This window comes from Ruditapes philippinarum, unplaced genomic scaffold (genome assembly GCF_026571515.1).
Source record: "Ruditapes philippinarum isolate M1 unplaced genomic scaffold, ASM2657151v2 ctg8807_1_1_1_1, whole genome shotgun sequence".
In the NCBI taxonomy this organism is placed as follows: domain Eukaryota; kingdom Metazoa; phylum Mollusca; class Bivalvia; order Venerida; family Veneridae; genus Ruditapes; species Ruditapes philippinarum.
In genome coordinates, this window is record NW_026863586.1 from 72,217 (window position 1) to 99,982 (window position 27,766).

At 30.6% G+C, this 27,766-nt stretch overlaps 1 pseudogene; it reads right to left on the reverse strand.

The window, feature by feature from the left end:
• Positions 1 to 7,595: 7,595 nt before the first annotated feature.
• LOC132722590 (coiled-coil domain-containing protein 146-like) lies at positions 7,596 to 10,962 on the reverse strand (annotated as a pseudogene).
• Positions 10,963 to 27,766: the final 16,804 nt, after the last annotated feature.

Sequence of the window (27,766 nt, forward strand, 5' to 3'; positions counted from 1 at the left end):
GTTAAATCATGATTATGTCTTAACATTTTCCGAGATGAAATTTAGTTAAGTTCAATTATCCGAGGTCATTTCCAAGTTAAATATTGGCAAAGTGTTTCCAACAAATTTTACATAAATTTTCTAAGTTCTTTTCCGAGCAAAAAAATGACAAAGTTCTTATTTCCAAGCTTTTTCCGAGCTGATTTTTGGCAGAGTGTTTAATTCTGAGATAGTTTCCAAGGTTTTCTTTATTTCCAAGGATTTTTATACAAAAACCTTGGATAAAGTTTCCAAGGTTTTAAAAAAAACCTCGGAATTAAGAAAAAACCTTGTAAAACTGGTTTATTTCCAAGGTTTTTGAAGCAGTTTCCATGGTTTTTTTCATAAACCTCGGAAAATCTACACCCGGGAAGATTAGCGGCGATGTCTATTTGCCGTATTTCCGACATAGTTACTTGAATGTTACTCGCCGTTATGCGATTGAGGCCCTCACATCAATAATTTCAATATAACACTTTGGCAAACAGGCCAAATCGTCATTTTTGTGTTTGTTTACTTGACCCTGTATGTATTGCGCATAGGTAAAACTGGGCTATAACAAGAGCCATTACAATGTTAACACATGGTTTTGGTCCCATTATAACATGGGCAAAAGAGGGAAAAATAGCCGATTTTATGCTATAATAGATAATATGACAACAAAAGCAATGTGCTATGACATCACAATAGGTATCAGGGCTTCCATTAAGTTTCAAAATTTGGAAGTCAGAGACATCAAAATCTCTGATATTGGAAGTCACATTATATATGTAAAGAAGGAAAAGCATAAAATCAAGGAGTAAATGACTCCCAAACTTCCATTAATGGAAGCCCTGAGGTATAGTATCATAATGATCATGTTATGACATCACAAGATATGTAATGACATCACAATAGATGATATGACATCATAATCTGTACACCATGACATCATAATTGATGATATGACATCATAATTCATACATCATGATATCATAATTGATGATATGACATCATAATCTGTACACCATGACATCATAATAGATGATATGACATCATAATCTGTACACCATGATATCATAACAAATGATATGACATCATAATTCATACAACATGACATCATAACAGATGATATGACATTATATAAATAACACATGGGATTGTGGGTAACAGTAAAAACATCATCCCAAGGAAAATACTGTTACCATGTGTTATTTATCTATTACACCGAACAAAAATACTGTGATGATCTGAAATTGTCAATTTAATCAACAAGAGGGCCATGATGGCCCTGAGGTCGCTCACCTGTATATTTGGTCCCCCCAACCCCCCCCCCAACGTTGCAGGGCAAATTTAACCCAAGGGCTTTTATTTGCACATCCATAAGAAGATGTTTAATGCTAAACATATAAGCTTTAGCTCATTGTGTTTTTTAAAAGAAGATTTTTTTTAAGTTTTTACTATAAACATATAGTTAAAAACAATGACACCCCTGGGGCCGGGCCAGTTTTGACCCCAGGGCTTTTATTTGAACAAACTTTCTAGACACTTACTAGAAGATGTTTCATGCTTAATATCTAAACTCTAGCTATTTGGGTTTTTTCAAAGAAGATTTTAAGTTTTTGCTATACACATAATTATAAAGAAAATCAATGACCCCGGGGTCGGGCCAATTTTGACCCCAGGGCTTTTATTTGAACAAACTTGGTAGACACTTATTAGAACATGTTTCATGCTAAATATCTTAGCTCTAACTCTTTTGGTTCTTTAAAAGAAGATTTTTTAAGTTTTTACTATATGCATATAGGGAAAATCAATGACCCCCGGGGGCGGGGCCAATTTTGACCCCAGGGCTTTTATTTGAACAAACTTGGTAGACACTTATTAGAACATGTTTCATGCTAAATATCTTAGCTCTAACTCTTTTGGTTCTTTAAAAGAAGATTTTTTAAGTTTTTTACTATATGCATATAGGGAAAGTTAATGACCCCCTGGGGCGGGGCCAATTTTGACCCAAGGGCTTTTATTTGAACAAACTTGGTAGACACCCATTAGAACATGTTTGATGCTCAATTTCTTAGCCATAGCTCTTTGAGTTCTTTAAAAGAAGATTTTTTAAGTTTTTACTATATGCATATAGGGAAAATCAATGACCCCCCCCGGGTGGGGCCAATTTTGACCCCAGGGCTTTTATTTGAACAAACTTGGTAGACACCCATTAGAACATGTTTCATGCTAAATATCTTAGCTCTAGCTCTTTGGGTTCTTTAAAAGAAGATTTTTTAAGTTTTTACTATATGCATATAGGGAAAATCAATGACCCCCTGGGGCGGGGCCAATTTTGACCCCAGGGCTTTTATTTGAACAAACTTGGTAGACACTCACAAATTTTGACCCCAGGGCTTTTATTTGAACAAACTTGGTAGACACTCACTAGAAGATGTTTCATGCCAAATATCTAAGCTCTAGCTCTTATGTTTTTTTAAAAGAAGATATTTAAAGTTTTTTCTTTCGGTTGCCATTGCAACCAGAGTTCTGCATGGAATTAAATTCTTTGAACAATTTTTAAAGGTGACCACCAAAGGAACATTCCTGTGAAGTTTGGATGAAATTGGCTTAGTGGTTTATGAGGAGATGTCATTTAAAGTAAAAGTTTACGGACGACGGACGGACGCCGGACGGACGCCGGACGAAAAGCGATCACAAAAGCTCACCCTGTCACTTTGTGACAGGTGAGCTAAAAACAAGATAAAGCAAGAGTAACAATGACTAAACTGTTTTAAGTGTACTTTAGGCATATTGAGAAGTTTTCTTTTTCGTTTATTATTCTTTAAGGTATTTATCTAAGGACCCTAATAGGCACTATCAGGAACTAAAAAATTGACATCATAAGTCAGATGTATACCTTAAAGTACACCTGTATGCAAAATTTAAACAAAGTTTACCGTACGGAAATCAAGTTATGGCCACATTTCTGAACTCTAGCTAGGTTGTTATGAGGGCCCTTTTTTAGAAAGTAGGAACCTTTAAATAATCTGCAATAACATTCTAATGAAAAATGTTTTCCCATTAATTTTTGGTAAGAAACAAATAGTACCATTCAGCTAACAATCCAAATAAGCAAAATTATGGTCTCTACTTAAAATTTATGAAATCTGTATAAAAATGTTACCCTACCCCACCCATTTTTACCACGTGTCTGGCCATTTTTCTACTTAGGGAGCCTACTTAAAAAATTCTTAAAATTTACCCAAATGAGTGCCTGTTTTCAAAGTTTCCCTAAATTTTTAAAAAAGTATATTGGTTGATCTTGTAAAATATGAAATACTTTTACCGTCTAGTTTTGATTATATTACACTTTGAAAATATCTGGTACCATATTTATTACTATATTTAGCATAATTTAGCCAATAAATACCTATATAAATTAAAAAATCAAAATTAAACACTTTTTTCTTTCCAAATGGGACATGAGAGATGCATAAATAATGTTAAAAGAAAAAAAGAAAGAAAAAAAAGTTGACCCTTCTGGGGATTGAACCCATGGCCCTCATTTTCAGTGTAGTTAACAGTAGTTCTAGCCTACTTGAATACTCTTCAAAGCGGAGGTAATGCATTAGGGTGCTAATACCTTAAGCAAGTGATGATTTTTACTAGTCATAAACATACAATCAGCTGTGTTTTATTTAGAACCCATTACACTAAACTCCGCTTATAACGAACTTATTGGCACATTCAAAATCTGTTCCTTATATCCGGAGTTCCTTATAAGCGTAAAGCGAATTAATTCCTTATATCAGGAGTTTTTATAGCGAACAGATTATTATATTACAAACTGTTTGATTAAGAAAAAATAGTCATTTATTCTTTTTAGACACAATACTCGAGAGCGTACATTTTTGAATTTGACAATATTTTGCTTTTCAAATTTAGTTTTACTTTCTATTTCAATACATCATAAAATATCATATTTTGTTTCTAAACTCAGTGCTTTTCGTCATCTTTCCATAATTAAGAGTAAACAAGATTTTCCATTTTCTTTCCTTTTATATTGAATATCTTCTATTATATTTTAAGGGTGACTATTACTTATGAAAGATATAGATTTCTTTTTACTTCAATCAAACGTACTTTGAAGTTTTCAATGGATTAGCAAGAATGTGTGAGTATGTTGAAAACCGATTATAAATGATCATAATTATTTTACTCGAGCAAACCAATCAAAGAAAAGAAATAATACAAGTATTGGAATAACCGTTTTATCTTGGTGACAAGAACTCATTCTTAAAATATCCTAAATATACTGCTATACAAATTAATTTTCATAGCTGTATTCTAGTACAGACAACAATAAACAGTACATTCGGGCGAGTTTTAATCCGTGCCTATGAAAAAGAAAGTTGAAAATGCGGGATTATATTTATGATTAGCCGATATTTTTGGAGTTCGCTATAAAAGTGTAATTTTCTGTACTTTTAACTGAATTGGAAATTCGCTATAAGTGAAGTTTACTGTAATATGGTTATGATCTGTGAAATCTGATCCTTCTGTATCCAGAATACTCTTTGCATGGTTTTTGACAAAATAACGATGATATCCTATGTCTGTCCACCATATCTGTAACGTTTCACTAAATAAAATTGTTAAATGTTCCTTTGTTGCATGCTTAAATCGCCTGACACAAAATTATTCACATTGCAATTACTTCTGTTGAAAACGGATGTTTACTTTTTGACTATTCAATAAAAAAATATTTTATACGCAAAAAGCACTCCAGGGTGCAAAACAACTAAATTTTAAGGGTGTCAGTGTGGTGAACGTCAAAAATAAGAATGAATCGAGGAAAAAATGACGGCCATTTTATATCATTTTATTTAGAATTATTATAGAGCACGTGACCAGATTTTATACTGTTAAAAAGTACTGTTACCTATGTAACAATACAAAATTCATAGTTACGTGGTACACTTGCATTAACAGTTAGAATAACTCCCAGAGGCCTATGGGAAATTAAGATTACAAAAAAGTGAGGGGTAATAACATCATTTATCCACTATGACATCAGAATTTATATAGAAGAAGAAAATTTTATTTAACTTATACATTTACACGTATCTAGTTATACATCAATACATATAAAACATTTTGTCACGGTTGGTATTCAAATGAAAGAGAATAATTAATGTTTCAGTTTATACAATATGGAGAATAAGCTCTAATTAACATGAATTAGATATTGAATAACAGCAATTGTTCACTAATAAAGTGTCTAACAGTTAATATAATGAATATAGTTATAGTCTTAAAGTCTAGGATATGAATTCAATAAATCATTTCTTTTCTTATTGGCTAAATAAATAAATTTGCTAAGATTGTTAAGAACAGATTTATTGTTTGACTTAAGCATTTCTATGAATTTGTACATACTGGGTCTATGATAAAAATACATTTAATTAATCGAATTCTTAATTCATGGTAAACACTGCATATAAGAATAAAATGATACTCGTCTTCAATCTCAGAGCATTGACACACTTGGCATAATCTTTCCTGTCTATCTATTCTATTCCTACCATATCTACCTGTTTGAATTCTTCTACCTGTTTGAATTCTAAGATTATGCGAAGAAATTCTTAAACACGTAATACTACTCCTTAGATATTTAGATTTGATCGCATTTAAATAATTTTCAAAATTTAAATCTGTTTTTAGATAAATATAAAGAGTGTTTAAAACACTATTATTGTTTAAATCTGCTTGCCATTTTTGTTTAAAGCAATCCAAAACTCTTTGTTTAAAATGTACCAAAAATGCGTTTATATTTATTTCATTTGGTTTCAAAAAAACATCTGCAAAACCATACTTTTCTAATAATATTTTAACATTGTATGTCCAATTTTTGACACCATTTAAACATTGTTTTAATGAGTTATTATATATCGTATTTAAATAATATTATTTGTATTTGAAATTTTCAACCACTATTTTTATCATTTGAACATATCTGTTTATATATATAAGGGTATCTTCCTAATTCTCTGTATACAGCACTATTGCTGGAAGTTATCTTAATGTCTAAAATATATTTGCAAAATTTGAGATGTACACTTTCAATATCTTTTGACTTAGAAAAAATCTCCATACAGGACATGCGTAATTTTAGAGCCAACTTGTAAAGAAATATATGGTGATAATTCTACTTATGATATTACCACATAATATTTGATTATGCAAAACAAATGACCCGTATAATTTAAAACTACTCCTAAATACAGTCTAACTTGCCCATGCGACCACGTGTATTAAGCGACTTTTGTCTTAAAACCACTTTAAATTCCCCCGATCATTTTCTCTCTATATCTTTAATGTATTAAGCGAGTTTTGCTCAACGCGACCAGCGACCGCTAATTAGTCACCTAATTGACATCAATCTTTTCATTAAACGACCACTTTTACCTGTCAAGTAATTGTGTTTTTAGAGAACGCCACCTCGTTATGTCACAAGTGTCAGCAATCAAAAACACAACAATAAACGTGTGAAAAACTCTATTTCCCATACCGTTTTAGCGTATGCAAATGAAGTTAAGTATACGCGTGACGTGTATTATCCAATAATATCAGATAAACAATGCAACGCTCCGCCCATACTGAGATGGTGTACACGCTTCGCATGTTGACATTTAGACTGCACTGAATTGACCTTGAACTTGATCAGCCATTAAATTAATCGTAACAAATAGATGCAGTTTGTTTATTTCAAATGAAAAAATGCAACAACAGAAAACATCTTCACTAATAGGGTTTTCGTGTCGGAGACAAGAAAAACAACGGAGAAGTTAAAAAATTTTGGAAAAAATGTCAAACATGTACGTAATGGATCAAAACTGATTTTGTCAATAAATATCATAACGTTATTTTTACATTTGCATCCGTTTAGATTATCGGAGCGTACTTATTATTCAACATTTATATAAAAATGAAGTTGAAAAACAATCCCATTGAATAAAAAAGATGTCATTTAAAAATTTTGACTTTTATATCATGCTGACTGTCTTAAGAGACCGTTTCATTAAGCGACCGTTTTTGGTGTTTCCCTTGCCTGGTCGCTTAATACACGTTTGACTGTAGTTGAAATCATTAACTATGTCTAATTGTTCAATATTATAAAAAAGTTTTTTGTTCTGTCTCAAGGGGCCCCTTTTTCTTAATATAACGACTTATGTTTTTGAAGTATTAACTTGTAAACCCCAGTATGTACAATATTCATATAATAAGTTTAGACTGGATTGTAAATCTTCTATAAAATGTCCTACTAACACCATATCATCAGCAAAGAGTAAAATAATGATACAAAGTTCAAAAATTGATAAACCACAATTTAAACATGAAGTTCTAACATGATTTCATTTTTTTTAATTACAAATGTTCAAACACATTACTGCCAGACTTTCTATACATGTATGTCAATCAGTGTTAAAACAATTATCACTTTCATAAAAGTAGTTATCTTCTGAAAATAATCTTTCTCTTTTTTGTTTAAATGGAAATCTTTTCAAAAGCAGTTTAGATATTTTAACATATCTTTCATCATACCTGAGTTAAGCCAAAGCCTATTTTGTTTGTTCCACTTCATTCTGTAATTTTTCTCTTTTCTTATGAAGTGTGTCATTTGGGTAATGATGTTCAGCTTTTTTCAAGTTTCTAATATTACAGTCTTTTTCTCTAATCTTTCTTGAATGAACATCATGAGCATTTTTCTAGATGAATATGGCCCAAGTGCAAGTCAAATGTTGCCCTGCAAACAGTTTTAGCCATTAGTCAATTTTCAACAAATAACGCTAGCTAAGAAAGTTGTTTTAAATTAATTATTTTGTGATAAAATTCTATCAAAAATCATGGCTTTTGTCATTTTGTTGCTATGCTATTTAACTGTCTCTAAAGTAACCTTGATTTTATTTTTATTAGCAGCTATTAAGTTGATCACACATTTACATTTCATATTTTTGCTACTTTTGCATTTTACTGTTCAAACTAACATACCTTTCCCCCATTAACACAGCTTCTCGATCTTTTGCACATTTAAAATCTTTTTGTAGCACTTCCATTTCTCCATCCTTCTCGTTCAAATAAGATTTTTGTTTGTTTCTCAATATCATTGTCCATGTCAAATTTCTCCTCCTCCAGGTCATGCATGTTTTTCTTCTGAGCTACAATATCTTAGAATTCTTGATCTAAAACTACTAACTGATTCTAAAGCTCACTGAAAACAAACAAAGAGTAACTGTACAAAAATCTTTCTTTTTAATTTGTTAAAAAAAAGTCAAGTTATATTTTATATTGATCTTAAAATTTCAACAAATGTTTTATCTAAAAAAATTCATATAAAGTAAATGACATAAAAAAAATGTTTTACACATTATTATGTCAGCTAACTTATAAGTTATTAGAAGGATTTTAGTTTTTTCACCTTAAGTTACAATTGGCTAATTATGTTCTTTGACTAATGAAATTTAACATTTACAAATGATCAGCAAGTTACAACATTTATACTTACATTTAGGCAATATACCTATGGTAATTGAAACAGTTGGGAATTAAGTTACAATGTTCTTTAAGCAAAAAAATCCTTAGTCAAGACCTTACTTAAATTTTACTTTATTGTGTAATGAAAGAAGAATTTGTACACATAGTTATTCAGAAGTGTAAAAAGTTTAAGATTTTCTTACATCTTTTTTCTTCCCAGTTTATCAGCTTCTTTTGCAAATCTGGTTTGGAACAGTGTTAACTTGCACCAAATCACCCTGTCAATATATAAATCTGATTTTAAAAATTACATTTTATTATAGCCATTTCTTTTCTTCTTTTTTTTGTATAAGAATTATAAGATTATATAGCATGTTGATCAAAGAATAATAGATAAAATGAAATGTCTGTTCAGGAATCACAAGGGTTTTTTTCCCCTGAAGAATTAAATAAATTTTGACAAAATACTGAATATATGACAATCTAGATTTTTTACAGAATGCACTTACTAAGAATCAAAATAACTCCAAAAAAAGTTTGTTTTCATTTTCTATAATAAAAAAGTAATACTTACAATAAAAATTTGAAAATATCAACTTTAACTCGTTGTTAATATTTTCAAAATGTTTTAAATTTCATAGAATTTTAAAACCAACTATTGGCCTAATCTTTATCTTTTCCTCTTTGAAAAGTATATATATAAAAATAAAAGCCTCCTTACTTAAGAAAATCAAATACTTCTGTTACAGATCATAAGATATACATCTACAATTTACACCGTTAGTGTATTGTACAAGAATGGTAAGGCTAACCTGAAGATTTTCCATTTTTTCAGTGAGTTTTTCATATTCTTTACTATCAATGCTGACTTGTCTGTCTATTAGATGTATCTAAATTTTCTTTTAATGTTTTAACCTCTAGCTGTCTCTGAACAATTTCTTTCTTCATATCATCACATGCTTGTTGTTACTCTTTGATTTCCTTCTCAATTTCCTGAAATACCACAAACATTACTTATATTACTAAAAAAATACAAAAGTACAAACTGCTAAATTTATACAATGGACCTGTCTTCTTTAAATTTCAATTTGGAATACTATTTAATAGTATATAATTACTAAGATGGAATTTTATTACAAAAACAACAACCCTGCAAATGTTTTGAAGATACCAACTTGCACATAAAAATTTAACCAAAGTGTGACAGTCACACCAAGATAGATGCCGGTACCTGGGTGAGCACAATTGCTCAAGTTAAGTCAATAGACAAGCTAAAAATAAATAAAACTATTTCAAATATATTATCAAATAATTTTGCTTAAAGACACATTTGCACAGGCAGAATTCCTGAAAACTATACAAATGTGTTGTAAAATTGTATTACTTCATATTGTCACATATCAAATGAGTATTTACTTGGAGCCAATAATTAAAGGTCTTACCAGCTTTTGGCATTCTAGAGTACTATCTTTCCATTAATTTCTTCTCCTCTGTAGAGTGACAATATATCAAAATTATTACATTTTAAAGGAGTCAAAATAACAAACAACAATAAAGGATTACAAATACATGTGAGAGAAAATTAGAAATAATTATGAATGCTAACAAATAAATGTTAAAAAAAAGACAATAACACAAAGAAAACAAGAGCACCGTTAGGCGGAGCATTATATGCCCGGAAGTGATTTTCTTTTTTAGTAAAGATGAAGCATTTGTAAGACACTGGAATTAAATAAATAATTACCTCCTTCAAATAACAATCCTCCAACAAAGTTTGAATATTGTGGGCCAAATGGAACTTAAGTTATGCCACAGAAACTGTTTTCAGTTTTAAGGTAATAATGTAAAGTAACCTTGACTTTTGACCTTGTGGCCCCCAAAATAGGGGTCTTCTACCTGATATGGACAATTTGAATATTGTGGGCCAAATGGAACTTAAGTAATGCTCCAGAAACCAAATTGCTAATGGATGGACAGACAGACGGACATCAGGGGGTGTAACATAATATGCCTAAAATTTTTTCTGGCATACATGTGTAATAAAAAAAGGAAGATAACAAATAAAAGATAACAAATAGTTGATAACAGAGAGTAACAAATGGCAGAATAATATATGAGATATAAAACTTCAGAAAAGTTTAAAAAAATTTTTACTTACTACAGTACATGTAATTATTTTTCAAGAAAGAAAGAAAAAAACTTACATTTCTATTTGATATTCCAGCTGGTACTGCCTTTCTTGCGCTTGTTTCAAGTCATTGTTATACTTTAACAGTTGTTGTCTCATCTTTGAAACCTCTGTGTTTGAACCATTGGTAAAATTGTCAGCTTTCTCTAACTCTATATATTGACGATCAAGTTCAGCAGAGCATTCTTTTGTCTGAGACAGCAAACAAGTCTCATTCTCCCTGGTACTGAAACAAGAGGGCCATGATGGCCCTGAGGTCGCTCACCTGTATATAGGCCCCCAGAGCGGGGCCAGTTTAAACCCCAGGGCTTTTATTTGAGCAAACTTGGAAGACACCCATTAGAAGATGTTTCATGATGTTAAGTTTTTACTACACACATATAATGAAAAACAAGGACCTCCCCCTCCCCTTTGGCAGGGCCAATTTAAACCCAAGGGCTTTTATTTGGACAAACTTGGTAGACACCAACAAAAAGATGTTTCCTGCCTAAAATCTAACCTCTAGCGCAAAGAAGATTTTTAAGTTTTTACTATACACATATAGTTAAAAACAATGACACCTCTGGGGCGGGGCCAATTTTGACCCCAGGGCTTTTATTTGAACAAACTTGGTAGACACTCACTAGAAGATGTTTCATGCTTAATATCTAAACTCTAGCTATTTGGGTTTTTTCAAAGAAGATTTTTTAAGTTTTTGCTATACACATATAAGAAAAATCATTGACCCCTGGGGCGGGGCCAATTTTGACCCCAGGGCTTTTATTTGAACGAACTTTGTAGACACCCCTTAGAACATGTTTCATGCTAAATATCTTAGCTCTAGCTCTTTGGGTTCTTTAAAAGAAGATTTTTTAAGTTTTTACTATATGCATATAGGGAAAATCAATGACCCCCGGGGGCGGGGCCAATTTTTACCCCAGGGCTTTTATTTGAACAAACTTTTTAAAGACACTCACTAGAAGATGTTTCATGCTTAATATCTTAACTCTAGCTATATGGGTTTTTTCAAAGAAGATTTTTTAAGTTTTTGCTATACACATATAAGGAAAATCAATGACCCCGGGGCGGGGCCAATTTTGACCCCAGGGCTTTTATTTGAACAAACTTTGTAGACACCCATTAGAACATGTTTCATGCTAAATATCTTAGCTCTAGCTCTTTAGGTTGTTTTTAAAAGAAGATTTTTTAAGTTTTTACTATATGCATATAGGGAAATCAATGACCCCCGGGGTGGGGCGGGGCCAATTTTGACCCCAGGGCTTTTATTTAACAAACTTGATAGACACCCATTAGAAGATGTTTCATGCTAAATATCTTAGCTCTAGCTCTATGGGTTCTTTAAAAGAAGATTTTTTAAGTTTTTACTATATGCATATAGGGAAAATCAATGACCCCCTGGGGCGGGGCCAATTTTGACCCCAGGGCTTTTATTTGAACAAACTTGGTAGACACTCACTAGAAGATGTTTCATGCCAAATATCTAAGCTCTAACTCTTTGGGTTTTTTAGAAGAAGATATTTAGAGTTCTGCTTGGAATTAAATTCTTTCAACAATTTTGAAAGGTGACCACCAAAGGAACATTCCTGTGAAGTTTGGATGAAATTGGCTCAGTGGTTTATGAGGAGATGTCATTTAAAGTAAAAGTTTACGGATGGACGACTGACGGACGGACGCCGGACGAAAAGTGATCACAAAAGCTCACCCTGTCACTTTGTGACAGGTGAGCTAAAAATAAGGCATCGAAATCAGTATTATACATTAAACATTAATTCTTTGAAAATCATATCACATTCAGTTTTAAAGATAAATTTAGTATCAAGATTGCTGGAATCTAATTCATTTCATTGTTTATATAAAGAAGAAATTTAACAAGAGCCCGGTTTGAGTCGGGTGATGCTCCCCGAATAGGTTTTGGACACAGAAAAGTACACCTCTTGTAGATTCATACTTATGTCCCTGGAAAAAGTTTGAAGTGCAATACTTCCAAAATTAGGCAAGGCAGAGTTACTGTTCCTTGCACTGCACTTCCAATCAATGTGATCTATCAACCTACAAAGTGTCTTGTTGATATCTCTTATGGTTTCCGAGTTATGTCCCGGACAAAGTTCAAAATTTAACAAGAGGGCCATGATGGCCCTGGGGTCGCTCACCTGAACATAGGCCCTCAGGGCCGGGCCAGTTTAAACCAAATGGCTTTTATTTGAACAAACTTGGAAGACACCCATTAGAAGATATTTCATGATGTTAAGATTTTACTATACACAAATTATGAATAACAAATGACTTTTGCCCCCTCCCCCCCCCTCCCCCTGGCAGGGCCAATTTTTTTAACCCAAGGGCTTTTATTTGAACAAACTTGGTAGACACCATTAGAAACATGTTTCATGCTGAAAATATCTCATGCTCTAGCTCTTTGGGTTTCTTTAAATAGAAGATTTTTAACTTTTTACTCTATGTATATAGGGAAAATCAATGACCCCTGGACGGGGCCAATTTTGACCCCAGGGCTTTATTTGAACAAATTTTGTAGACACCCATTAGACATGTTTTTATGCCAAATATCTTATGCTCTAAGCTCTTTTGGGTTCTTTAAAAGATTTTTTTTTAAGTTTTTGCGTATATGCATAAAAGGGAAAATCAATGACCCCCTGGGGCGGGCCAATTTTTGACCCCAGGGCTTTTATTTGAACAAAACTTGGTAGACACTGATAAGAAGATTGTTTCTATGCTTAATATCTTAGTCTAGCTCTTTGGGTTCTTTAAGAGAAGATTTTTTAAAGTTTTTTACTATATTCATATAGGGAAAATCAAAAGAACTCTGGCGGCCGGGCAATTTTTGACCCCAGAGATTTTATTTTGAAACAAACTTGGTAGACAATCATTAGAACATGTTTTACACCAAATTATCTAAGCTCTAGCTCTTTGGGGTTTTTTTAGAAGAAGCATTTTTTAAGAAGTTTTTACTATATGCATATACGGGAAAATCAATGACCCCTGGGGCGGGGCCAATTTTGACCCCAGGGCTTTATTTGAACAATTTGGTAAGAACACCATTAGAAGATGTTTCATGCTTAATATCTTAGGTCTAGCTCTTTGGGTTCTTTAATAGAAGATTTTTTAAAAGATTTTTTACTATAGCCATATAGGGAAAATCAATGAACACCCCGGGGCGGGGCTAAATTTTGAACCCCAGGGCTTTTAATATTGAACAAACTTGGTAGACAATCAAATTAGAACCATGTTTAAATGCCAAATATCTAAGCTCTAAGCTCTTTGGGTTTTGTAGAAAGAAGATTTTTTTTAAGTTTTTAACTATAATGCAATATAAGGAAAATCAATGCCCCCTGGGGCGGGGCCAATTTGACACGCAGGGCTTTTACTTTGAACAATCTTGGTAGACACCTTATTAGAAGATGTTTCATGCTTAATACTTGGTCTAGCTCTTTGGGTTCTTTTAAAAAAGTTTTTTTAACACCGTTTTTACTCTATGCATATAGGGAAAATCAAATGACCCCGGGGCGGGGCCAATTTTGACCCCCAACGGCTTTTTATTTGAACAATCTTTGGTAGACACTCTTAGAAGATGGTTTCATGCTTATATCTTAGGTCAGCTCCTTGGGTTTTAAAAGAAATATTTTTAAGTTTTACTATTGCCTAGTAGGGAAAATCACAATGACCCCCTGGGGGGGGCCAATTCTGACCCCAGGGCTTTATTTGAACATACTTGGTAGACCACTCACTAGAAAATGTTTTCACATGCCAAATATCTAAGCTCTAGCTCTTTGGGTTATCTAAGAAAAGATGTTTAAAGTTTTTCTTTTGGTTTGCCCATGGCAACCAAGAGTTAATGCATGGAATGGAATTCTTTGAAAAACTTGTTAAGCTTCACACAGAATCCCTGTGAGTTTCATTATGATCTGCTTATGGTTTCGAGAGATGTCGTTCGAAAAGTGGGAACGGACAACGGACGACGTACGACGGACTACAGACGACGGACGAAGAGTGATCCTAATAGCTCACCTTGAGCATATGCTCAGGTGAGCTTGAAATGAACAAAGGGCAATAACTACAAAATTTGGCAATACGGAGTTCAAGTTCTTGTGCACTGCACATCTACCCATTGAGATCCATCTACTTACAAAGTTTCATGTTGATATCTCTTGTAGTTTTAGAGTTATTTCCCGGACAAGATTTTTTTAAAGGGGAGACAATTCAAATATTGGGCAAAACAGAGTAATGTTTTTTTTGTACTGCACTTTTACTCAATGAGAATGAGATCTATCTACCTACAATTATCATGATATCTCTTATAGTTTTAGAGTTATGTTCTGGACAATTAGTTCAAAGTGTTAAAATTAATAAAGGGCAATAACTCCAAAATCAGGCAAAAAGAGTTATTGTTCTTATGCACTGCACATCTTACCATTGAGATCTATTTACCTACAATGTTTCATGTTGATATCTCTTATAGTTTTAGAGTTATGTCCCGGACAAGATTTTTCTAGAAGGGGAGATAATTCAAAAACCGGGCAAAATAGAGTTATGGTTTTTTTACACTACACTCCCCCTCAATGCCCTTTACCACTGTATGAAGTTTAAACAAATTATCTCCAAGGGTTTTCAAGTTATGCTCTGGACAAGACAACGGACGAACAGACAGACAAGGTGGCCACTATTATGCTCCCCCGAAATTTTTTGGGGAGCATAAAAATGTAATAATGAAATGGATTTAACAGATGATAATTTCATATCTTATAGGCAATCTCTGGGTAAACTTTTTTTTCAAATTAAGGTAACAAAACAATTAATGCAATTTTTCTGTAAAGATGGTTAAAATAAAACATGTTACATATTAACAGCTTTTTGTTTATGGAAAAACTAATTTACAATTTGTACATTGTAGATTATCTGCTAAAAAGCAAGTTCAGGAACAGCAAAAGTGTATCTGTTTAATAAGTGACTTGACAAATTAATTTAGTTACTTACTTACTTTTTAAGTATTTTCATGTAAACACTTGTGTACTTTTGCGCTTTCAATGGGCAATTTTGTACGTCAGCTTTCCTTCATGAAATAACTGAAATATTCCAGTATGTTATAAATATTTATTTCCATAGCAACTCACTTGATACTTGGAAGTGGCCTTCAATGCTAATAATCATTTTAAACAATCTGACCAAATTAACAAAAAAGCATTGTCACAGCTAATAATCTCAAATTTTCATTACAGTTGTTTGAGTGATGAATTTATATTCACATAAGTTTATTTCAATTTGCAGGCAATATATCTATTCTCAACGTTTCAATTAATAAACAGAGTCATACAGAATTAATATTGAAAGAACATTACAATTACAGACAAACGATTGTAAAAAGTAAAATGATAAAGATACATACAGATACTTAATTAAGGTCCAAATCTCATTTTCGCACAAAGTTTAATAAACAGGCATATATAGAGAAATTCAAGAAAATCATTTTATTTGTGATTTGAGTACATAAGATCATTTGATATTTTTTGTCATTATTTTGCCTGAATAGTTCCTTTAATGGGGTCTTTTTCATGTCATTTGCAAAACTATACACATAAGGAAAATCATGACCCTGTTGGCTTTTAGCAAGTTTATGACGGAGCTCTTGTTTAAAAGTAACGTTAGGCGGACGCCGGACGGACGAAAAGCGATCAGCAAAAGCCCACCATGTACTTTGTGGCAGGTAAGCAAGCACCTGAACTTTTCATTATAAATTAGTAATGGCTTCTTATTACAGCTGCTACAAGGAAAAACATATAATAGATTGACTTACTTATTAAAAGGGACTCCACTGAATTTTGACATCATGGGCTGGAAATATTTTTTTGAGATTAGATACTCCATTTGATGTAGAATCTATACTAAATAATTGTGGCAAAAATTTCGATTCAATTAGGCTTACTACTTCGTTTTTCTAGAATAATATATAATCGGTGAAAAATGACCCAAAAATTTGAATTGAACTGAGAATTAGCACAAACATGATTTTCAATGTATTTCTTGTGTATTTCTTGGTTATATTTTATTAATATTTCTGTTTCAAGAGCCCATGTTTATCTTTGTGAAAAAATAAAATTGTATGTTTCTAAGCTTTTTTTTCCCTTTAAATGATTTTGCAATAGTACCCTTTCAGAAATTTAAATGTTTTAAAAAAAGCTTTTGTTTTTAAGTTATGAATCCCCCTTTATAATTTATAAATTTAATTTTAAGCTAAAGTAAAAATTTTCTTAAAACCCTTTAAAATGTATACTCCCTTTTAAAAAATTTTAAAAATTTTAAAATTTTAAACACTATCATTTAAAAATTAAACAAATTTGTTTTAAATTTTTTCAAAATTTCCTAAAATTACCTATATTTTTCAGTTTTAACTTTGTTAGGTTGGGCCTTGGAAGCTTGGGTACCCTCCCTTTTGGGCCCACCCCCCATTGCCCAGTCTTTTCCAAAATTTTCCCATGTAATTTTATATTGTTGTTAAAACCCCGGGTTTGCTGAAACACAGATTTTTCGGAACAAAAATCGAAAACCCGATCGCCTTTGGGGGCCCCCTTCTGAGAAAATATAATTTTAAAAAAATCACATCTCGGTAAAAAAAGACAATTTTAAATTGTGGTTTTTCTTTTTTTAAATTAGTGAAGGTTTGGGGTCCCCATGTTTTTTAAAAACCTTGGTTTATTTTTATAAGGCAAAAAGGGTTTAAATTTATACAAAATTTTTGAGGGGTTTTACCAAATTTTTTTTGTTAGGGTAATATTGTTTTTTTTTTGTGTTAAGTAACCGATACAAAGAAAAACCAAAGTTTAAATTAAAAAAATTTTTTCCAAGTTTTTGGTTACTTTAACCCAAAACAATTTTTTCAAATGCCCCGTGAAAAAGAAATAATAGAAAAAAAAAACTTTTCCCGTTTTTTTGTATAATTTTGGGAAAATGCCCGGGCTGGTTAAAAATACAGAAAATAAAAATGCAAAAATCAAAAAGATTTTTTTTAAAAGTAAAGGGAACTTTTTTAAAAAGTCAAGATTCGGAGAAAAAAAAGTAAAGACACTTATTAAAAACAAAAAAAATTTTTTTTCAGAAAAAAGTAAAAAACAATAGGAAAATGATCCTAAAAAAACCCGGTTTGGAAAAAACTTTTAAAAATTTTAGGTTTTCAAACTGGGAATCTCCAACTAATTTTTATCAATTTTACGATTTAGGGGAACCCTTATTTTAGACAAGTCCAAACAGCTAATACTTTTTTTGAAATTTTTAATTAACATATTTCAGGGGGTATGCAACTCCCCACTCCCAGAAATTTAGAAATTTACAGCCCAAAAAAATTCAAACTTTTCTTCCCAAATTTGAATAACCCCTTTCTAACGAAAGAGTTTTTTTCAAAAAGAGGTTTTCTAAAAATCTTTTAAGAAAGCAAAATTTTAAAAGGGCTGGGGCGGACCTAAATTTTCCCAAAAAGGTTTGCTTTTAAAAATAAAAGCAAAACGGCCCTTGTGATTTATATTTTTAAAAGCCCTTTTGAAAATCAACCGTTTCAAATTTTTTTTTTTACAACAAAGCAAATCAAGGGAAAATTGGGTATCTATTTCCTAAATAAAATGCTTTTACTTGTTGCTTTAAAATGCTTTATAAAATATTTCAATCGGGTTTAAAACAATTTAAAAAAGGGGCTATACAAGTTGTCCCCTTTTAAATGGGGTTTATTGGGAGTAAACACCCCTTTTTTTCCCTTTTTTTTGGGGCTATAGGGACAAAAGTTAGTGAATTTAAAAATTTATTTAAATTTTTAAAAAGCCTTGTTCACTCCCCGTATTTTTTTTGTTTTTCACTTTTTAATTTAATTATTATATTATTTTCTTTTTTGCCCAACCCCCGAAAAAAAATTGGTTTTTAATTTTTTCTGCATTTTTAAAATTTCATGTTTTTTCACAAAAATATGATTGTAAAAAAGTACAAAATTTTTTAGGGGCCCCCGGGGGAAATTTCCTTTTTTGCTTGTTTCCCCCTTGAAATAAAAATCTTTTTTTATTATTTAATAAAAAACATGCATAAAAACCATACCCAATTTTTTAACAATATTTTTAAAATTTTTTATTGTATCTATTTTCTAAAAATCGAAAAAATTGTCGATTTTTGTCCTCGTTATATTTTATTTTTTTGCAAAAAATTTTCCCTTTAATTTACAAACCCCAGGGTACAGTTAAAACTCCCTTTTTTAAAACACTGTAATGTATTTTTTACAACAATATTTTTTAAAAATTTAAAGAAAAGACATTTTTAAAAAACTGGATAAAAAAAAAATAAACGTATAACGTATTTTTAAAAATTCAGTCTTAAAGGGGGGAAAACCCTTTAAAGGATATGTAAAAAGGTTAAAATAAAAATAAAAATACATTTTTTTAAAGTTCCCTCGGGAGCCCCTTAAATCAGATTTTTGGAATTTTAAAAGGTGGCCCTGCGAGATTTAGCGAAAAAAGGTTTTTCTGTATAAATTTTAAAATATAATTTTTTCCAAGATTTTTTTAAAAAAACAATTCAGTTTTTTAGGCCCCAAAATATTTAGGCCAGGGACAATTTTAAACCTTGGGAATTTTGGGGAAAAAAGTAAATTTAGGTTTGCTACCAAAGTACTGAATCAGGGCAATCACTGAAGATATCTTTGGGAAGTTTAGCTAAAATTTGGTTAATTTGTATTGTAAAGCCCCAGGGAAAATTTTTCCTTTTGTGGGTTTTACTGAATTTCCCGTATTTTTTATTTTTACCTTTTCATTTCATTTTGAAAAAAATTTTTTTCTGGCGCAAACACGTAAATCATGTGGTGTCCTAAGAAAATTAAGGGGAATTTAAAATTAAACTACGTGCCCCGCAAAATTTAAACCTTTTCCGGGGTTCTGGAAGCTTTTTTTTTGAAAGTTCTCCCTTTGGGACCTGGTTTGAAATTTTTGTGTTTTTTATCAGGTTTTGAAATTCTGTCAAAAAGTTAATTCCCTTTTATTTTCACACTCCCAAAAATGTTAAAGTTTTTGGGTTTTAAAAATTTAATGCACCCCCAAATTTTTAAAAGGGAAATCTGGGATAATAATCCCTCAAAATTTTTAATTTCAAACATTGGTTTTAAAATTTTTGATTAAAAATTTTTGATGCACTTTTTTATGTCGGGCCATGTTGGACATTTAAACCCCACTGCTATTTTCGTAGCAAGGGGTAGTTCTTTTTTCCGGGTGATTTAAAAATTTTTTAACTTTATTGTCTTTTGAAAATGTAATATTTTTTAAAGTGATTATTTTTTTATATAAGTTTTGATGTATTTACTTTGGGTTGATTAGGTTCCTTTTTTTTGGGAGGGAAAATAAACCCAAGAAATTATTGTGGGCCCCCAGAAAAAAACTGTGGAGCAAATTTCCCTTTACGAGAAAAGCGTGGGACGTTTTCCCAAAAAGAAAAAATTTTTGGAGCCCACAAAAAAATTTGTGGAGCGTTCTTTCCAAAGTTGTGGGAAAGGGTGGGGGACGGGGCAATAAAAATTAGCCCGCCTCCCCTTTAACAAAAAAAAATTTCCAAATTTGTGCGCCTGTTTTCTTTTTAAAAAAATTTTCTATACTTTGGCATTTTTTTCGAAATTATTCTGGGTGCACAAAGTTTTTATTAAACCCATCTTTTAGGGGGTTTTTTTCGATTTTTTTCAATAAAAACTGAAAATTTATTTTGTGAAATTTTAAGGGGTTTTTTTTTTGATTTAAAACTATTTAGGGAAAATTTTAAAATTTGGAAAATTAAAACAAATTTTTATGTGGATCTAAAAAACCCTAATAGCCGAAGTTAATTTTTTATATTTTTGGGTTTATTAAGCTGTTTTTAAAAAACTGTAGAAAAGGTATTTTTTAACAAAGTCCCCCCAGAGCAGTCCCCTAAAAGGATAGGTTTCTGTCAACATTTAAAAAAAGGGGGACAGTTACAGGTCACTAAACCAAATTTTGGAGCCGAAACATTTTTTTGTTTTAAAAATTCATGCATTTTTTAAATCAAATATTGGGTTTTACCTCATTTCTTTTTTACTTGGGCAGAAGAGAAACCCTCATTTCCCAAACAAACTTCTGTCTGAAAAATGGCCCTCTGAAAATTAAAATACTTTTAAAAAAGGGAAAAGGGGGTAAATACAGAATCAGAAAGTTTTAAAGAAATACCAAAAAAAAAAATGACGTATATTATTTTTAAAAAATTGGCCAATTTTGACCCATTTAATTTTTTAATAAGGGATTGTAACAACCCCTTTGCCAAGGGAAGGGAAATCTGTAGGGGAACTGGAAAAAAATAACTTATCTTTTTTATTGAATGGGCCAACAAATAAAATCAAATTTTTAATTTAAAAAAGTTTTTGAAAAATTTTTTTTAAAAATTTTAAAAAAAAACATTGTTTTAAGTTTATTTTTTAAACATTGAATTATTAAAGATAACGTTTTAAATGCACACTTTAAAAATTTCTGCAAAATTTTCCCCAATTTAAACACATTTCAATAATTTGAATTATTAAAAAATTTACCAGTTTTTCATCTGGAAAGCAACCCGCTACAGAAAAAGTTTTTTGAAGAAAACCCCTTCTTTAAACCCCAATTTTTTTTTTGGGGGTTTGGGGAAAAGGGGTAGGTACGTTTTTGGGTTGATTTTGGCCCCTCCCGGCCCCAAAAAAATTCAAAAAATTGATATAAAAAAATTTTAAACTTTTATTTCTAACAAACGATTTTCAAGATTAAATTTAGGATATCCCGTTTAGAAAAAAAAAGTTATAATAAAAAACCAAAACAACCATCAAAAATTTCAAAATACCTTAGTTGACGTCATAAAAAGTCCCCGTATTATTTTGAAACGCATTGCTTCGGGGGAATTTTAAAAATTTAAAGATTGGGATATGTTTTTTTCTTAATTGTTTATCGGGTAATACAAAAAAGAGGGTTTAAAGATACATTTGGGTTTTAACCCTTCTACCCTTCAATTACGATAGGGGAGACATAAATAATTTGTCATGTGAAGTATATTTTTTTAAAAAAAAGACGAAAAAGGAATTTCTACACATAGCTTTTTTTTTAATAATTTACTTTAAAACTATTAAAGAAGTTGTTCAGTAAATGCTTTTTTTATAAAAATACACAATTATTTTAAAAAATTTTAAGATTTTTAAAATTTTCGGGGCCCCTTTAACCTTTCTTGTTTAAAAGGGCAACCCAAAAAAATCTATTTTTGAAATTTTACATTTAAAGATGAGGACATATTTGTAATAATACCGGGGGGTTTTTGACAAAAAAAATTTTTTTTTTCAGTTGGTTTTTTGTAAAATTTCCTATTTAGTAAAGTTTTAAAAAACTTATAGATGCATGGGGGTTTTATTAAACATTCATCCCGAGAATCCAAATTATTTTTATATTATTTTATTTTATTATTATAAAGATAATTTTATCTTTTACATTTTTGCCTAAGGGTTTCTCGACCTTTCCAGAATGGGGCCCCAAAATTTCCCGGGAACCCGGGGGGGACCCTTTAAATTTGGAAATCGACCTGTTTTTTTTTTTTAAATTAATGAACTTTTTTAAAAAAATGTTTTTGCATTTTTTATTAAGGGGTATAAAAATTTCAATGAAAGTTTAAAAGATTTTTGACAAAAAATTTTTACTTTTGGGTTAAACCCAATTTAAATTTTAAGATCGGAGAGTTTAGTGGGGGCCTACTGCCAGATTCGTCGAGGGCCTGTGATTTGGTTATATAAAATTAATTTTTTGCATTTTAAAAAATTAAATTTTTTTAAAGCCCGTTTTTAAAATTTTAAATTAAACGTTATTTATTTACCCTCCAAAAAAGAAAAATTTGGGGAAGAAAATTTGGTTTTAATTTAAAAGTTTTAAAACTATTTTAAAAGGCCCAAAAACGGGAAAAAATTTTCCCCGGAAACCCGGGGTATGATTACCCCCAAATCGGTTTTATTTTTTGCTTATTTTTGAAATTTTAAAACCCAATTTTTTTGCACTTAAAATTTAAAAATTTTAAAAAAAATTTTAATTAAAGTTAAAAAAAATTTTTTTAAAATTTAAATTTACTATTTATAAATAAAAAAAAATTTTAATTTAAAGGGGAATTAAAGCCATTTCCCGTGGGGAAACCGGCGAAAAATTTTCCGGGAATTTGGCCTTTAAAATTTTTTTTAATTTTTTTGGGCTTTTTACGTTTTTTCCCCAAACCCCTTTTTTTTATTTAAAAATAAAACATTTCTATTATACTCAAAAATAAAAATTTTGCAATTGGGTTTTTTATAAATAAATAAATCGAGTTACTGTCATTCCCGGGTGAAATAGTAGAATGATTTTGCTCCCTTGAATTTTTGGCCCAAAAAGTCTGGAGACCAACCCTTTTTTAAAAAAACCCTGTACGTGTTAGGGTTTTAATTTTTTGATTTATTTTTTGTTTTTTTTATCCTTTTATAGATTTTCCCCTGTCTTTTTTTTATTCCCCAGCATGCAAAACAGCAACAAAAATTTAATCTTTTTAAAAACTTAGGTCTTTTAAAAACCAAAAGGAAAATTTTTTTTTTTCTATGACGTTTGCGGCCCACAACCCCGGAAAAATTTAATTTTATTAAATTTTAAGATGACGTTTTAAAAAACTTAATTAAAAAAAAAATTGGGGGAAAAAAATAAAAAAAAAATTCAATGGAAAAAGAAAAAATAAACAAAAAGAAACACCAAAATTAAAGGGGGCAGTTTAAGTCGAAAATTTTTTTTTGGATTGGGTTCCCAAAAACAGATACATTTAATTTAACCGGGTGATTTCAAAAGGCTTTTTTTTAAATTTTTTACCCAAATACAAAAATAACATGTAACGAGATTTAGTACAAGATGTTTTTTCTGTTACGTTTTTTTTTTTTTTTTGCAAAAAATTATATTTCCACGGATAATTTAAACTAAATTAGTCCCTTTAAAATTTTTGTAAATTTTTTTTTTTTTGATAAAAAATTTTCCCAAATTGCTAAGAATACTGTTTAAATTGAAGAATTTTTTAGGAAAAAGCGGTGATTTAATCAACATAAACCCTTTTTTCCCCATTACTTACAAATAGTATTTAAAGTTTTTTTTAAAAGGATTAAATACCAATATTCAGTTCAGACTTTGAATTTTTCAGATTTCCCTACTCTTAAAAACCCCAAAAACACAAGGGGGGAGGTTTGAATTCCCTTTTTTTGAAAGTAAAGAAAAACCCAGCCCCCCAAATACAGTACATTTCAGTCAATAGAAGTACCCCTTTTTTAAACCCACAATGTATATCAAAACGGTATTTTATTTAAAATACCTGCTTCCCAGTGTATTTATTTTTATGGAGCAAAATTTTTAACGATTTTAACTTTGAACAGAGGGAAGTATACTTTAAAAGCTCCGTTAAAAATTTTTTAAATTAATGCTTTAAAGATATTCCCTTTTTAAAAATATATAAAGCAAAACTTAAGGGAAATACCCACAAGCTCAGCATGGTGGCCAGGGGAAGTACATAATTAAAGATCAAATTTAGGGAAATACCTTTTTTTAAGCTTAACAGAATACAATTTAAGCTCCCCTTGGAGCCCTTTTAAAAAAATCAGCCTTGAAAATTTAAAAAAAAGAAGACATTTTTAAGCACAAAAATAAGAAAATACATTTTTAAAAATGGTCATTTATTGAAGTTTTATTTAAAGGGATCAAACCCCTAATATCTTAAGAAAATACAAAATTTTTTGCATCAAAATTGAAGTTTTTATTTTAAGCTCATTGAAGAAATATTAAAAAAATCAAATTTAAAGAAAGGTTTTTAAAGCACATAATTAAAAATAAAACGTTTTAAATGGTTAAAAAGGGGAAAATCTATATCTTATGAAAAATTTTTTAAAAAAACTCCCTTTTCCCGGTTTAAAAAAATTTGGTTTTCCCTTTTTTATAATTTATTGAAATTTACTGTTAATATACCCATTAAATTTCTATAACAGAAAGGGGCCCCTTGCCTCAAATGTAAAATTTTTTGAAAAAATTCCATGGGGGGCCTTTCACAGGCCATTTTAATTTAAAGGTAATTTTAAAGTAAAGAAAAGGGCAGATTTTTTAAAAATTTTCCCCCCCCAAAACCATTTAGTGAAAAAATTTTAAAATTTGACATATGTAAAATTTTTTGACTAAAAATTATATTAAATTTTAAAGAAAATTTGGAAAAAGGTTTGTAAAAAAAATAAATCCTAAAATATCCCTTACCATTATTTTCATTGAACAATAGTAAATTTTTCCATTTCCATCTGAAATTTAAGCACTCATTTTTTAAATTCCCAAATTTTAATTTTATTAAAGTTCACATTAAAAAAAGTTTTTCATCCCAAAATTTACACTTTTAGACACATGGTTTTTAAATTTTGTTTCCCAAGCATCTTTATAAATTATTTAAACACTGAGATCCAAAGAAACTTCCCGGGTAAAAATTTTGAAATTTTTTTAGGGGCCAGATTATGTTCAAAGGGAAAATTTGATTTTCATTTTTGTTTAAAACCCAAAAAATTAACACTTTTCTTTTATATAAGATTTGGCAGTTTTAAAACCCGGATTTAGAAAAAAAGGAAGGAAAAATTAAATTTTGACCCTTTACTGACCCTTACACATGGGTTATATTATGTTACAACACCCTTTTGTTTGTTTTAGTTAAAATTTTTCTCAAGTCTCCCAAAAAAAAACATTGAAGTCCCAGAAATAATGCTTTTTGGGATTTGTTAAAGGGGTTTAAAAGCATCAAAAATGGGAAACCCCATTAATGTTCTTTTTTTATTTAATTTGGGTTTTCAAAGCAAACAAAAAAGTTTCCCTTTGGGATTTTCCCCGGGGAGAAAATTCCCCGGGGTTTCTTTCTGAAGGGGGGAGGGGATGCGTTTAGGAAGAGTTTTCTTGAAAGGGCCCAGGGGGCTTCATTTGAAGTTTTGGTTGGGTTTTGTATCATTGAAGTTGTAAAGGGTTCAGGTGAAGCAGGTTTTTATTTTCTGTAAGTATATCTTTAAGGGGACTTTTCAGGGGATATTTAAAAATGGGGGGCTTTTTTCCCCGAAGCATGTGTTCTTTGTGGTTTGGGGATACCAAAAACCCTATAAAAAAAAGTGCATAAAATCCTAAACCTTTTCAAAGACATTAAAACCATTGGTGCAAAAGTACTGAATATAAATTTTTAATAATAAATTTTCAAAAGCAAATATTAACCAAAATATTCCCGACCAAATTTTTTATTTTCCCCGTTTTGTTTTCAACACAAGTTTTACTAGTAAAATATAGGTACAATTTTCCACAAAAGCTTTTTCCAGCCCATTTTTTGAAAAAACATACCCTTTTCATTTTATCAAAAACAAACATGGGATGCCCTAATTTTTTAAAAACTGATTTCCGGGGGGCACTTTAAAAATGTTTTTAAAATTAACAAAGCAGTATGTTGTAACTTTATGGGGGTACAGTAAAACATGCCCCTTCCGAGTGGGAAGGTTCAGCGTACCTGTTTTTATACCTGACCAATGCCTTTTGACCCAAAAAAAAGAAAAAAAAATATTAAAAATGACTTAAAAAAGATGTTGAAGCCCGGAGACTTTGTTTGTTAAAAAAAATGTACAAAAATTTTCGCACTTCCAAAGATTTAATTGGGGAAGCATACCAAAATTTGAAGAACTTGTAAAATTATTTTCAAAACAAAAGTATAAAACCCAAAAACCCCAAAAATAAAAGACCTAAAATTAAGAATTTTTTTGGGCGAAATTTTAATTTTACACCCCCCCTTTAAAAAAAAAATTTTTTCTAAAACAAGTGATTGACCGGTGCTGGAGATCATTTTTGGTGCGCTAAAAGTGTCAAAAACATTCAAGGGGCCCGTTTTTAAACAAGACTTCAAAAAACTTTGGCCGGGCGTGGCCCTACGTGGGCAAAACTGCTAGGTAAAAAGTAGGCGGAAATCATTTATGCAGTTGTTTACACCTTTTCCCCCGCACAGGGAGCATGTTAAAATTTTTAAAATTTACGAGAAAAGGGGGCACACATTATTTTTCAATCGGGATTAGGGGTCAACAATTTCTTGTTATTACAAAAAGGGCTGGGGAAAAACTAAAACTGAAAAAAACATCTTATATAAAAATTAAATTTAAAATTTTAATATAAAATTTTTATTTGGGATATTTTTGGGGTTTGTTTACTTAAAAAATAAAACTTTATTTTTTTTGGGTTTTTTTAAAAGTACAGTGATATTTATCCCCCTTTTACTAATTTTATGTACTGGAGCCTCTTTCCTTTTTACCAATAAAATCCCCGAATTTTCGCCCCTTTCCAATCTGTCGCCATTTGCCAAATATGTTAACAGCAGAACATTTGTTAAACCCTTTTCCTTTTTATTGTCGAAAAAATACAGTTATCTAACCCACCGGGAATTTTAAAAAATTTAAGGGTAAATTTGATTTAATTTAAAATTTAAATGGGAAAAATTTAAAATTTAAAACATTTCTGCATTTGGGGTTAAAAATTTTTTGATAAAATAGATGCAAATAAAGCCACGGACAATGGAAATAGGGAAAAAATAATAAAATCCCTGTTTTGGGGACTTTTTTGAAACCCCAATGGATTGGGTTGCATAATTAATAAAAAGTATTTAAAAAAAGGAATATTTTTCCCCCATAAATTTAAAAAATTTCCCGGAAATTATTTTCCCAAATTTTTAAACTGGACTGAAAGATGATCCGAGCAAATTAAAAACGGGGGTATTTCTATTTTTGCTAAATATCTAAGATTTTTGAAAGTAAATAAACCCAAAAATTTAGTTTTCACATTTTTTTCCCAAAAAACAAATATTTTACATTTAATTTAAAAAAGTCCCCGGATTTCGAAAGAATCATTCATATACGGCCCTTAGGGTTATTTGATAGACTCCTGGAAAAGATGTTTTATAGTTTTGGGAAATATAATAGGTACAAGTTTTTTTTTGACCTTTTTAAAAGGCTTTTTAATTTTTGTTGACCATGAA